The sequence below is a fragment of the Schistocerca piceifrons genome, chromosome 1 (assembly GCF_021461385.2).
Source record: "Schistocerca piceifrons isolate TAMUIC-IGC-003096 chromosome 1, iqSchPice1.1, whole genome shotgun sequence".
NCBI classification, from domain to species: Eukaryota; Metazoa; Arthropoda; class Insecta; order Orthoptera; family Acrididae; genus Schistocerca; species Schistocerca piceifrons.
This window is the reverse complement of record NC_060138.1, coordinates 323,510,538-323,525,845: the sequence shown is the minus strand read 5'-3', so window position 1 is coordinate 323,525,845 and position 15,308 is coordinate 323,510,538. Positions and strand designations below refer to the sequence as shown.

General features: G+C 43.1%; 1 protein-coding gene across 1 annotated transcript in view; it reads right to left on the bottom strand.

Annotated features, from left to right (window-relative positions):
* Window positions 1–15,308, bottom strand: part of LOC124786947 (tyrosine-protein kinase Dnt-like) — a 567,480-nt gene that overhangs the window by 213,507 nt on the left and 338,665 nt on the right. The window lies entirely within an intron of this gene.

Here is a 15,308-nt window from a genome sequence, read left to right as displayed (position 1 = left end):
TATTTTCCAGCTCCATCATCTCCTGCCACCATACTACCTACGTCCGAGAAAGTTCGTCTCCACCTGCTGCTCCCCTAAAAACAGAGGCATGAGTGACACAGTGAGGCACAGAGCTGAAAGATTTCACTCTTTCTGCCAACTGACTGACGCAGGTCTTGTTTAAAATCTCTATCTCACTGAACAGTAGGGTTGTTTGCCCCGCCATTCGTGCTCATATCGTATATCGATTTTTTTTTTTTTTTTTTTTTTTTTTTTTTTTTTTTTTTTTTTTTTTTCCAGCAATCCGAAGACTGATTTGCTGCAGCTCTCCACGCTAGTACGTCCTGTGCAACTCCCTTGGTCTCTACGAAGCTACTGCAACCTACATCCATATGAAGCTGCTTACTGTATTCATGTCTAGGTCTCCCTCTACAGCCGGCCGGAGTGGCCGTGCGGTTGCAGGCGCTACAGTCTGAAGCCGCGCGACCGCTACGCTCGCAAAAATGGCTCTGAGCTCTATGGGACTTAACATCTGTGGTCATCAGTCCCCAAGAACTTAGAACTACTTAAACCTAACTAACCTAAGGACACCACACACATCCATGCCCGAGGCAGGATTCGAACCTGCGACCGTAGCAGTCACGCGGTTCCGGACTGAGCGCATAGAACCGCTAGACCACCGCGGCCGGCACTACGGTCGCAGGTTCGAATCCTGCCTCGGGCGTGGATGTGTGTGATGTCCTTAGGTTAGTTAGGTTTAAGTAGTTCCAAGTTCTAGGGGACTGATGACCTCAGAAGTTAAGTCCCATAGCGCTCAGAGCCATTTCTTCCTCTACATAAGGGGGAAAATTATTGTTTCTGAGTCATAAATATTGTTACGGGTATACAGTTTTGTGCAGTTTCAATGAAATTGGACAGGGTGAGTGAAATCGAACCTTACGGTGGTGAAAGATTGCATTTCAAACTGAAGTAAAAATGAAATCCTCTACCTTAAGCACACTGGTACTGCAGATGTAAGGCATTATAGTACTATTTCTGTGTAAAGATCACACATTGCAAGTGTTGTATCATTGGCATACGTTGGGGAAAAACATACAGCAGTAGACTGTAATTATTGATACTGAATACGCGAGCGTGCATGTGTGCGTGTGTTTTAGAAAGAGACAGAAAGAGAGACAAGGCCCAGATGACAGGGAAACATAACGAAATTTTTGTGATAACGTTGTAAATATAACGCTAAAACGTGAATTTTCCAGTAATGTGGCTAAATCGCAACCATTTAAACGATCATCGATAGAATCTCTGCGTAAAAACAAACAAAATAAGATGCTTACAGCCTGTGTGATGAACATGGTGTATGCATTATAAATTGAGGAAATAAGGATTCAATAACCGTCACCGAATATGTCATTTGAGACACCGCGCGTACTCTGTTTGAACAACGGTAGGTGCAAGAAATCGTGTGTTGTGTGTCCGTTACGAGTATATAGTCTTTGCAATTATCTCGCACATTTCTTTCTAGAAAGAGTGTCTGAAATCGAATCTTCCGGGTGCATCAGTTATTAGTTATTCCATCATTGCAGAGTGACTTTTCTTGGAACGTTTTCCGACACATCCTTCGATTATACAATTTTGATTTCGTAAGTTTGTTTAGTTGAAAACACACTTGGCAGCATTGTAAAACGAAAACTATCAGCTACAAAAATAAATACAGCAGAACAAAGTTAGCCGCTTCTCTTTTTTCCGTTCTTAAATAATTACACTTCCTCGATCAAAGCGCATAAACTGCAAACCGATGGCCGGCCGTGGTGGCCGTGCGGTTCTGGCGTTGCAGTCCGGAACCGCGGGACTGCTACGGTCGCAGGTTCGAATCCTGCCTCGGGCATGGGTGTGTGTGATGTCCTTAGGTTAGTTAGGTTTAAGTAGTTCTAAGTTCTAGGGGACTTATGACCTAAGATGTTGAGTCCTATAGTGCTCAGAGCCATTTGAACCATTTTTTTGCAAACCGATGACTGTCAAAGAACTTCGTTGGAGCACTATGGAAACTTTTCAATTTGTTTTTCATCTGCGCTCCACGTCGTAATACACATGGCGACTTAAGCACGATACACAACCTTTTGTATCTTGTAGGTTGTAACAATGGCTCTACCGTGTGAAAAGAGGCCTCTCTCCTCTGCAGCGAGGTACGACCCATCAAACTGGTCAAGGTTTTCATAAGATTTGATTTCTGTGTGTTCAAATGGCTCTGAGTACTATGCGACTTAACTTCTGAGGTCATCAGTCGCCTAGAACTTAGATCTAATTAAACCTAACTAACCTAAGGACATGACACACATCCATGCCCGAGGCAGGATTCGAACCCGCGTCCGTAGCGGTCGCTCGGTTCCGGACTGTAGCGCCTAGAACCGCACGGCCACTCTGGCCGGCTGATTTCTGTGTGTCCTCATATCAGAATACAGAAGGGTTATATCGCCCGAATGCACATAAACTGCAGAAATTTCGCTTGAAAAGTTCGCCCAGTGCTGAAAGAATGTCTCTCAATATTCAAACGGAGCGGCATTCCACACTAGAACCCCGAAGAATTCAATTTCTCTGTTCGCTGGTACTTCACATTTTAGTTGGATTCAGCCTTAAAAACGAAGACAAGTTTACTCACAGAACATGTAGAAGTTAAATATTCAGCGCGTCACCTCCATTATGGAAACTTGATTTGAAAGCGGCGCGGTAACTTCCGCGCTGCCTCCCACCTAACGACCTGAAACGAACTTTTTCAGGAAGGCACTGCAGGAGAGGTTGCGCATCCCTCCTTCGTCTACCACAAATATTTAAGTTCGTAAGAATGTGGGAAAACCGTGAGTGCTTTGTTTGGCCTTCGCAAACCCAAAGCAATGTCGAAATCTGAAAAGACAGAAGCATCGTCATAATCGTAATCCACTAAAAGTACTGAGAGAGTTCCAGTTTTGTGACTACGCGAACTGTCTTCATAATCACTCTTTCCTAGAAATCGAAGTTGGAGCATTGTACATTATACCATAGTCTCTGGCGTTATAACAAAATACGTGTCCATTTAAACTGGCTCAATTGGAGATCGCAGACTATTTTTTCGGCATCATTGTTTCTTGTGACCTCATTCAAAGTTACGACGCTCAGGGAACATAAAAAACCTGATCTGTGAGATATTTATTCTTGTTTTATAATGATCGCGAAGTTTTCAACATTTGCTTCCTTCTAGAAGAACCGGCTTCAGTACAGACATTATGATATCTACTTTGGGTATCTTTCCTCAATTGTTACACAAATTCAGTTTTGAGAGTTATTTCTGGCTGTTAAATTATGGCCGGCCGGTGTGGCCGAGTGGTTCTAGGCGCTTCAGTCTGGAACCGCGCAACCGCTACGGTCGCAGGTTCGAATCCTGCCTCAGGCATGGATGTGTGTGATGTCCTTAGGTTAGTTAGGTTTAAGTAGTTCTAAGTTCTAGGGGACTGATGACCTCAGATGTTAAGTCCTATAGTGCTCAGAGCCATTTGAACCATTTTTTTGGTAAATTATGAAGTGACACAACCCAGATAAACAGGGGTTTCAAAGTCTTTGAGACAAACGTCTAATGGTGATAGTAACATATCACGAGGAACAACTTCTGTTAGAGAAAAACTGTTCGCTGATGCTTGCCGGCAAGCCCTTTTGTATTGGTTATGCCCCTGAGATGCGGCAGCGATTAGGCACTATTAGTCTCAGCAGAGGCGCAATACCAGCTCTCACGACTAATACTAGCTTAAACTAACTTACGCTAAGAACAACACACACACCCATGCCCGAGCGAGGACTCGAACCTCCGGCGGGAGGGGCCGCGCAGTCCGTGACATGGCGCCTCAAACAGCACGGCCACTCCGCGCGGCGAAATATTCAAATTTAGTGCCACTTTGTAAACATAAGGCAAACGATGCACAAATGAGCAACATACTACCTCTCACTGAATATGGAGGCGGAAGTGTGTTCTCAAATCACGCTTTGTGGAAAATGCGTTTGAAGCAAATGTGATAGTGAAAATATATAAGAAATCTGTGAGCAAACAGTGTATTCATTAGCACGAGAAAAAGACATCCACCGAGATACGCAACAAGGAGGATAACCTAAGTACAGTAACATACACAACTGCTACTGGCCGTAGTGACCGAGTGGTTCTAGGCGCTACAATCTGGAACCGCGCGACCACTACGGTCGCCGGTTCGAATCCTGCCTCGGGCATGGATGTGTGTGATGTCCTAAGGTTAGTTAGGTTTAAGTACTTCTAAGTTCTAGGGGACTGATGACGTCAGAAGTTAAGTCCCATAGTGCTCATAGCCATTTGAACCACAACTACTAACCGCGAAACGCACATATTTTCCTCATGACTACTTTCAGATGACATGCTTTCAAAACGAAAAAAAACCAGGCACAAACAACCGATCTGTAAAAATGCAATTTCAATAGCAATGTAATTTTCAGGAAAGCAATCTAAACAAACCCAACAAAATGCACATGTTATAATTGTTTGCCCTACAATGGAAAAAGGTTTATAATCTCTGAAGCATACGTTACAGAAACAAATCTGACCCACAGAAGATGACAGATAGGTGTCGAAAGATATCTGGGTGAATAAAAACAAACGAGGTTCTTACTTAATGCGAATTTAAGAGAAAAAAGAGTAATACTAACAAGGAAAAGAAAGCGCTGCAGTTTTGGACTGACCAATAAAACAAAAAACGCCGACAGCCCCTTTTTCCTCGTCTCTTACAGAGGTCTTCTTCCCCTCACCGTTAGTATTTCGCAAGGTAAGAGCGTCACTCGGCTCTAGTTGCTTTTGAAATACTACCTGTCATAGAGGATAATGTTTCATTGCAAGCGGTGACCAGCCGTCTTCCAGATGGAATTTCTTCTTTCCGCTATTGCGGCAACGAGACAATATAAAAGCAGGATAAACACACAGACAGCTCGGCTCCCTGCAAATAAGGTCGTTTACCCGGAGATCCGCGTTTAGAAGGCGAGGAGGCGAACAAAAACCGAAGGAGGGAATTTGAGTATTACAGACACAGATGGCTCCGGGCAGTGGAGCCGAGCGCCAGACACCTGCCATTACGCGTCTGTGCTTGCGGCTGCCTTGTTACCCACTTTGAGGAGCACCGCCACAAATGACAAAAACACGAGGGAAACGTCGGAACAAAGCACGCAATACGATTTCTTGTCAGCCTCGTGCTAGTCACGTTCTGTAATTCTCATTGTTCATTTTATTCGCAAAAATGTGAAAGTCGGGTTCACAAGGCGTCACAAAAACCTACTGGTTACTTGCCTGCTCAAATATTCTACTTCTGGTGCACACCAATCCTTAGAGTGTAGCGCTGTTTATGGCTCTTCTGAGTCATATAAAAGGATAACGTAACCATCAGCAGTCAGTACCTTTATTCTCATTTGATAACAAAACAGATTGCAACATTTTCTACATTACCTCAAATTCTGAAAACGTGCCTATACAAATGAGATGTATGAAAATATCCTGCACAGGTCTCAAGAAAAAAAAGAGTACAGGCTGTCGAGCGAAATGGTTGTCTATAGCTGATCAACATTAAAATGAAGTTTAGTGTTTTGTCAATCGGCAGCAACTGTAGTCGACTATAATGAATTAATAGGCAACCAGCTGCATATAATAAATTTAATATTTCACCTGTTTCGGGCACTTAGTGCCCTTCTTCAGAAGGATGTATTCATGGTGTCAGCATGAGACTAGTACTAAGAAGCGAAACAAAAAGTGCAGACATCACGCCAGAATATGAGCCTATCAGGCAATGGAATTCATCACTTGGAGTTGGTCTCAGGGCTGCTGTTTATGATACAAACCGAAAACTTAAAAACGATTACAAGTCTATGCTATACTTATTGGATAGATCTACAAAATAATATATGAACAGATAAGGCCTATTCATCGAAAAAATAAATTCTTTCTCATCAGTGCAGCACACTAATTCGAACTCTCCGTATGTTCATTAGAAAATATGTGAAAGAGTGTAGCGAACTTGTTAGAAAACTTAGAGGAAAACTTAGAAAACCTTAGAGTAAGGAAGACAATACGAGGGAACGAAAAAAGTTGGATACGAGAAGTTGTTGTTGTTGTTGTGGTCTTCAGTCCTGAGACTGGTTTGATGCAGCTCTCCATGCTACTCTATCCTCTGCAAGGTCCTTCATCTCCCAGTACCTACTGCAACCTACATCCTTCTGAATCTGCTTACTGTATTCATCTCTTGGTCTCCCTCTACGATTTTTACCCTCCATGGTGCCCTCCAATGCTAAATTTGTGATCCCTTGATGCCTCAAAACGTGTCCTACCAACCGATCCCTTCTTCTAGTCAAGTTGTGCCACAAACTTCAATTCTCCCCAATTCTATTCAATACCTCCTCATTAGTTATGTGATCTACCCACCTTATCTTCAGCATTCTTCTGTAGCACCACATTTCGAAAGCTTCTATTCTCTTCTTGTCCAAACAAGTTATCGTCCATGTTTCACTTCCATACATGGCTACACTCCATACAAATACTTTCAGAAACGACTTCCTGACGCTTAAATCTATACTCGATGTTAACAAATTTCTATTCTTCAGAAACGCTTTACTTCCCTTTGCCAGTCTATATTTTATATCCTCTCTACTTCGACCATCATCAGTTATTTTGCTCCCCAAATAGCAAAACTCCTTTACTACTTTAAGAGTCTCATTTCCTAATCTAATTCCCTCAGCGTCACCTGATTTAGTCTGACTACATTCCATTATCCTCGTTTTGCTTTTGTTGATGTTCATCTTATATCCTCCTTTCAAGACACTGTCCATTCCGTTCAACTGCTCTTCCAAGTCCTTTGCTGTCTCTGACAGAATTACAATGTCATCGGCGAACCTCAAAGTTTTTACTTCTTCTCCATGAATTTTAATACCTACTCCGAATTTTTCTTTTGTTTCCTTTACTGCTTGCTCAATATACAGATTGAATAACATCGGGGAGAGGCTACAACCCTGTCTCACTCCTTTCCCAACCACTGCTTCCCTTTCATGCCCCTCGACTCTTATAACTGCCATCTGGTTACTGTACAAATTGTAAATAGCCTTTCGCTCCCTGTATTTTACCCCTGCCTCCTTCAGAATTTGAAAGAGAGTATTCCAGTTAACATTGTCAAAAGCTTTCTCTAAGTCTACAAATGCTAGAAACGTAGGTTTGCCTTTTCTTAATCTTTCTTCTAAGATAAGTCTTAAGGTTAGTATTGCCTCACGTGTTGCAACATTTCTACGGAATTCAAACTGATCTTCCCCGAGGTCCGCTTCTACCAGTTTTTTCCATTCGTCTGTAAAGAATTCGCGTTAGTATTTTGCAGCTGTGACTTATTAAACTGATAGTTCGGTAATTTTCACATCTGTCAACACCTGCTTTCTTTGGGATTGGAATTATTATATTCTTCTTGAAGTCTGAGGGTATTTCGCCTGTCTCATACATCTTCCTCACCAGATGGTAGAGTTTTGTCATGAATGGCTCTCCTAAGGCCATCAGTAGTTCTAATGGAATGTTGTCTACTCCCGGGGCCTTGTTTCGACTCAGGTCTTTCAGTGCTCTGTCAAACTCTTCACGCAGTATCTTATCTCCCATTTCGTCTTCATCTACATCCTCTTCCATTTCCATAATATTGTCCTCAAGTACATCACCCTTGTATAAATCCTCTATATACTCCTTCCACCTTTCTGAATTCCCTTCTTTGCTTAGAACTGGGTTGCCATCTGAGCTCTTGATATTGATACAAGTGGCTCTCTTATCTCCAAAGGTCTCTTTAATTTTCCTGTAGGCAGTATCTATCTTACCCCTAGTGAGACAAGCCTCTATATCCTTACATTTGTCCTCTAGCCATCCCTGCTTAGCCATTTTGCACTTCCTGTCGATATCATTTTTGAGACGTTTGTATTCCTTTTTGCCTGCATCATTTACTGCATTTTTATATTTTCTCCTTTCATCAATTAAATTCAATATTTCTTCTGTTACCCAAGGATTTCTATTAGCCCTCGTCTTTTTACCTACTTGATCGTCTGCTGCCTTCACTATTTCATCCCTCAGAGCTGCCCATTCTTCTTGTACTGTATTTCTTTCCCCCATTCCTGTCAATTGTTCCCTTATGCTCTCCCTGAAACTCTCTACAACCTCTGGTTCTTTCAGTTTATCCAGGTCCCATCTCCTTAAATTCCCACCTTTTTGCAGTTTCTTCAGTTTCAATCTGCAGTTCATAACCAATAGATTGTGGTCAGAATCCACATCTGCCCCTGGAAATGTCTTACAATTTAAAACCTGGTTCCTAAATCTCTGTCTTACCATTATATAATCTATCTGATACCTTTTAGTATCTCCAGGATTCTTCCAGGTATACAACCTTCTTTTATGATTCTTGAACCAAGTGTTAGCTATGATTAAGTTATGCTCTGTGCAAAATCCTACAAGGCGGCTTCCTCTTTCACTCCTTCCCCCCAATCCGTATTCACTACTATGTTTCCTTCTCTCCCTTTTCCTACTGACGAATTCCAGTCACCCATGACTATTAAATTTTCGTCTCCCTTCACTACCTGAATAATGTCTTTTATCTCATCATACATTTCATCTATTTCTTCATCATCTGCAGAGCTACTTGGCATATAAACTTGTACTACTGTAGTAGGCATGGGCTTTGTGTCTATCTTGGCCACAATAATGCGTTCACTATGCTGTTTGTAGTAGCTAACCTGCACTCCTATTTTTTTATTCATTATTAAACCTACTCCTGCATTACCCCTATTTGATTTTGTATTTATAACCCTGTTATCACCTGACCAAAAGTCTTGTTCCTCCTGCCACCGAACTTCACTAATTCCCACTATATCTAACTTTAACCTATCCATTTCCCTTTTTAAATTTTCTAAGCTACCTGCCCGATTAAGGGATCTGACATTCCACGCTCCGATCCGTAGAACGCCAGTTTTCTTTCTCCTGATAACGACGTCCTCTTGAGTAGTCCCCGCCCGGATATCCGAATGGGGGACTATTTTACCTCCGGAATATTTTACCCAAGAGGACGCCATCGCCATTTAACCATACAGTAAAGCTGCATGCCCTCGGGAAAAATTACGGCTGTAGTTTCCCCTTGCTTTCAGCCGTTCGCAGTACCAGAACAGCAAGGCCGTTTTGGTTATTGTTACAAGGCCAGATCAGTCAATCATCCAGACTGTTGCCCCTGCAACTACTGAAAAGGCTGCTGCCCCTCTTCAGGAACCACATGTTTGTCTGGCCTCTCAACAGATACCCCTCCGTTGTGGTTGCACCTACGGTACGGCCATCTGTATCACTGAGGCACGCAAGCCTCCCCACCAACGGCAAGGTCCATGGTTCATGGGGGGGGATACGAGAAGTAAGCGAAGAAAACGGAATAAATGAAGTCGAGAAGGAGACCAGACATGAAGAAAATTGAGGAAATGGCTAATAAAACGATAGTGTTGAAGAAGAAGAAGAAGTGAAGTGGAAATATATAAAGGACAAAAGCAGCAGGTTAGGCAACGAAAAGAGGGTACTTATCCAGCACGTTCCAGAATGTTCACTCAGAGATTGTGTCTAGCAGAACGAAATGACCATACAAAGCGTACTTCCTTGACAATGCCTTCTGAATAACTTTACTTCTCGTGGTATATGTCGTAACACATTATTAGTAGACTCACTCACTCTTACTCTTCTCTCTCTCTCTCTCTCTTTCTCTCTCTACGTCTATTCACTGAATGTTGAAGGAAGTCGCTTGAGACGGAGTACAAGCTTGGACTGCGGAACTATGGGAACGAAAACAGGCCGTGCGCTTTCAAAGGAATCATCGAGGCATTTGTCTTATGTGGTTTAAGGAAACCATGGAAAACGTTGCCTTAAGCAGAAGATAATACACAGTTTTTAAATATTACAGAAAAAAAGATTTAACACGATAGCTGCTAGTTAATTTTTTATAACTAACAGTCCGGTCAAACATCAGACAATCCTTAGGTAAAAAGAAAGACATTAACTATGTTAACATTGTGTATCACTGAATGCAGACTTTCACGTGCTGTATTTGCATTATTCCTATGTTTGTTTCATGGTCCAAGGCATAATTCTCTGCCGAATGTTTCGTATTCCCACACTGGAGGCATCATCAGTGCTAAATAAAACAAACAGTGCAAACTCTTCCGCACTACATGCTCCAAAACATACGTCTGCGTGATCTTGCGATCTTAGATAGCGGTGTAATGACGTCACGAACCAACCGTTGCATATAAACACTTCGATTTTAGTGAGTTTGTTTGAGACTGTAACTGCCATCTGGGACGTTAAAGCGTCTGATGAGGCCTCCAGGACTAGAAGATGATGTTGCTAATGGTGAGAAAGTGCTTCAGCAGACCAAACAGCTATGGTCATCAGACTCCCTTTCACCACACCCAGGGCAGGAACAGTTACCCAGTCTGTCTGCGTATGGCGTTAATTCTGTGTGCAAGGGTGAGAAACTGTACTACACGTTTGCGTAGTAGACAGAACATGGGAACCAGCCCGGTATTCACCTAGTAGGATGTGGGTAACCCCCTAAAAACCACATCCAGGCTGCCCGACGCCGGCACGTCGACCCTCGTCGTTAATCCACCGGGCGGATTCGATCCGGGGCCGGCATACCTCCCATCCCAGAGGCGGGTTTGGAAAAAAAGAATTATGTCGCGGACCGCGGTCTGTCCGTAAATCAAATGTCAGTATAACTATATATCACTGATTTTTGTGATACAAGATATATACCATCACAGTGTGGCCTTGTGCTTCGCTCTGCTACCGTTTTGCCTAATACATAAATCGGGAACTATTCTACATTATACAATTTATTTCAGTTGCTGTATAAGGTAGATCAAGATACAAATTATAATGGCTGGACGCATTAATGTGGATGCATTAATGCACTTTTGTACCTATGGATGTCCTATTGAGTGAAATTAATTCACATATCGTGGAAAATCTTTTAAGTCACGGGAAACCTACATCTGGATGGGAGGACAGAGATTTGTGCCGACGCGTTCCCTAATACGAGTCCAGTGTCTTACCACCGCGCGGAACCTCGCTCGGTTCTGAATGTTGAAAGCACAGACTGCGACGCGGACTGGAGTTGAAGGACAGGCAGTGTAGCAGGCAGCTGGAGACCGGAGGGGAGAGCTGCGCTATTGTTGCTGGTGACAGCCCCAGACGTTACACACTGATTGCTACCTCCCCTCCCCTCCCCTCATCGCCCTCGCTACCTCGACCCAGCAGACGTGGTGCTAATTAATCTGTCCGTCAGAACGATCCCAGGGCGTGAGTGACAAGTGCCTTACCGAACACACAGGCAGCGGTAGCCTCAACCCGTTTCCATTAGCCAACCGCCGTCAACTGACAGGGCGCCGGTAGTTGTGGCCGAGCGGTTCTAGGCGCTTCAGTCTGGAACCGCGCTGCTGCTACGGTCGCAGGTTCGAATCCTGTCTCGGGTATGGATGTGTGTGATGTCCTTAGGTTAGTCAGGTTTAAGTAGTTCTAAGTCTAGGGGACTGATGACTTCATATGTTAAGTATTATAGCGCTCAGAGCCATTTTTTGAACTGAAAGGGCGCTGATAGGTTTGTTGATGTGCACTACGGTATCTCTTAGAGCTCCTATAATAACAGGCTGAATCGTCCGCCAAGTTTCCCCCAACTCTGACGATTTAACCACCCACCTTTTGGGTGGTTAACTATTCATGCAACTTTTTACAGTACTTATTATGAAATTGAATACTGCGTGTACGAAGTGTACCGAACAACAATTAATGTGTATAGAGTTACTTGGAGTGCCCTTTTCATATAACGGAAAACTGAAATGTAGTATTACACTGCCATAGAAATGTAGGCTCGAAACTTCCGCGGTAGTCTGTAAATATTAAATGTAATGAATTACGAACTCCGTCCCAATGTCTTCAAATATGGATGCTAGACAGTAACAACCTATGTCTGCTTATTAGCTTTTGCACGTATGTTGGCACTTGTAAAAGTGGTGTTTATGTTTTAATCGTAAGTAGGTGCTTTAAGAAATACGGCAGTTTTACAGAGGGGAATTGTACCATGCATGAACTCAACCATAGAAGTATGTTCATACAGGCCTATGAAGCAAAACTACCATTTTATGTTATTTTTTGTTCATTACGTCGAATTAGTTAATGACCTTGTGGATAACATCGGAAGTTCCCTGAGGCCTTTTGCAGATGATGCTGTAGTATATCGAGAGGTTGTAACAATGGAAAATTGTACTGAAATGCAGGAGGATCTGAAGCGAATTGACGCATGGTGCAGGGAATGGCAATTGAATCTCAGTGTAGACAAGTGTAATGTGCTGCGAATACATAGAAAGATAGATCCCTTATCATTTAGCTACAAAGTAGCAGGTCAGCAACTGGAAGCAGTTAATTCCACAAATTATTTGAGAGCAGACATTAGGAGTGATTTAAAATGGAATGACCAAATAAAATTAATCGTCGGTAAAGCAGACGCCAGACTGAGATTTATAGGAAGAATCTTAAGGAAATGCAATCCGAAAACAAAGGAAGTAGGTTACTGTACACTTGTTCGGCCACTGCTTGAATACTGCTCACGGGTGTGGGATCCGTAACAGATAGGGTTGATAGAAGAGATAGAGAAGACCCAACGGAGAGCAGCGCGCTTCGTTACAGGATCATTTAGTAATCGCGAAAGCGTTACGGAAATGATAGATAAACTCCAGTGGAAAAATCTGCAAGAGAGACGCTCAGTAGCTCGGTACAGGCTTTTGTTGAAGTTTCGAGAACATACCTTCACCGAGGAGTCAAGCAGAATATTGCTCCCTCCTACGTATATCTCGCGTAGAGACCATGAGCCCACACAGAGGCATACCGACAATGTTTCTTTCCACGAACAATACGAGACTGAAATAGAAGGGAGAACCGATAGAGGTACTCCAAGTACCCTCAGCCACACACCATCAGGTGGCTTGCGGAGTATGGATGTAGATGTAGTTTTTGCCCAGCAGGGGTGTCTGAGTAAACACCCGTTCTCACTAAGCACCAACCGTAAAGTTTGTGTGCATGAAATTCACGCTTTTATTGTTTTTATCATTAACAGAAAAATAAGACGGCAACGTTGTTACTTGTTGTGGTCACAACTTTATAGTTTGGAAGTTATGTGACTTGTGCAGGTTGCCTCACAATGATCAATCCGCTGTAAAAATATCTTAATTATTAATAAGAAAATACCGAGCGAGGTGGCGCAGTGGTTAGACACTGGACTCGCATTCGGGAGGACGACGGTTCAATCCCGCGTCCGGCCATCCTGATTTAGATTTTCCGTGATTTCCCTAAATCGCTCCAGGCAAATGCCGGGATGGTTCCTTTCAAAGGGCACGGCCGACTTCCTTCCCCGTCCTTCCCTAATCCGATGAGACCGATGACCTCGCTGTCTGGTCTCCTTCCCCAAACCAACCAACCAACCAACCAAATAAGAAAAGGAGTTATGTATTATTCAGTTTGTGTATGTATAAATAATCACAACAGGCCTAAATATTCGTTTTCACTTTGCCAATTGCGAAAATGCCTCAAGAATAAAAAAAAATGAGACGAATTGCTTCATACAATCGGTTTCATATTTATAATTACTTTTATTAACGTATACTTGCAATACACAATTAAGTGCCAGGTCCTGGTAACCAGCTGTATCGCTTTCTTCGTTCAGGATCACATGGAAATCTAAACACGTGAAAACCATTTTTGCAATGGTTAGTGCAGTTTACAGCTGAGCAGCCACCCTTTTTACGATAAATTCTTCAATACATTTAATCAGAAACATCCACTCGCATCGGGACTCATACATAAGCAAGTATGAATATAGTATACTCTAGGGAAAACATGGCAGACCGTTCAGCTCAAGTTATAGGAGTCTTAGTAGCTCTGCACACGTCACCGTATCGAGTATTTGACTGCTGCACTGGACCGCTACATAGAACTGCACTTAAACTCTTCCAAATTAAGTGGTAGCGGGGGCATATCTTTTACGGAAGTTCTTCAGCGCACTCGTAACAGTCTTGGCAACATGCGAGCCCTTATACATCCTCAATACAGTACCGACCTCTTCGCATGAGATTTCCATACCTCTGGAGCTCCGAAGAAAGGCATTCGTGGCCGTCGATTTCCTTCGGTCGAAGAGACACATCCCTGGGTACAACCATGGCTCGGTAGGTAAACGCAGACATTTTTCCATGAAGGCAGTGACCATCTTGACTCACAGTAGGATAAATGTATAAACATTTATAGCTGTTACAATGGAAATAATAAACAGTTTACTTACTTTTCCTCTTGTGTCACGTTTTAATTTGTCAGCCCCTCAGCCGGCCGCAGTGGCCGAGCGGTTCTAGGCGCTTCAGTCCAGAACCGTGCTGCTGCTACGGTCGCAGGTTCGAATCCTGCCGCGGGCATGGATGTGTGTAATGTCCTTAGTTAGGTTTAAGTAGTTCAAAGCCTAGGAGAGTGATGACCTCAAATGTTAAGTCCCATAGTGCTTAGAGCCATTTGAACCATTTGTCTGCCCCTTACAAACGAAGCGCGAACCTTGCGGTTCCACCAGAAGAACGAGTTCCCGTATCAGATGCCGTGATACAGTAAGAGGGAAAGTAGGCGAGTTCCATGAAGTCTGAAGATTGAAGGAAACTTTAACCATTCATCACGATTAAAACGTCTCTGCGGGATTAAAGAAACTGCTCTACAATGGGAGAAACTTCATGGTAAAAATATGCACCTGATACGTTAAGCGGTAAACTCTTCAGTTTCATCGAACATAGTACTTTTCACTCCAACCAGATTTACAATACTGATGAAACGGCACTGTACTGGAAGCGCATTTCCACATTTCAGCCTCTCCAACACACGCGCCTGTTGATTTCGAACTGTCAACGTTTTTCGGATACTGTATAGCCTGGTGTCCTTGTTAACCTGAACAGTCTGGCTTTTCTCAGGGCGGTAATTTTAGCATTTTAAGCATTGTACACTGCAGCGCCAAAAAAACTGGTATAGGCATGCGTATTCACATTCATAGATATTTAAACAGGCAGAATACGCCGCTGCGGTCGGCAACGCCTATATAAGACAAGTGTATGGCGAAGATATTAGGTCGGTTACTGCTGCTACAATGGCAGGTTATCAAGATTTAAGTGAGTTTGAACGTGGAGTTATAGTCGGCGCACGACCAATGGGACACAGCATCTACGAGGTAGCGATC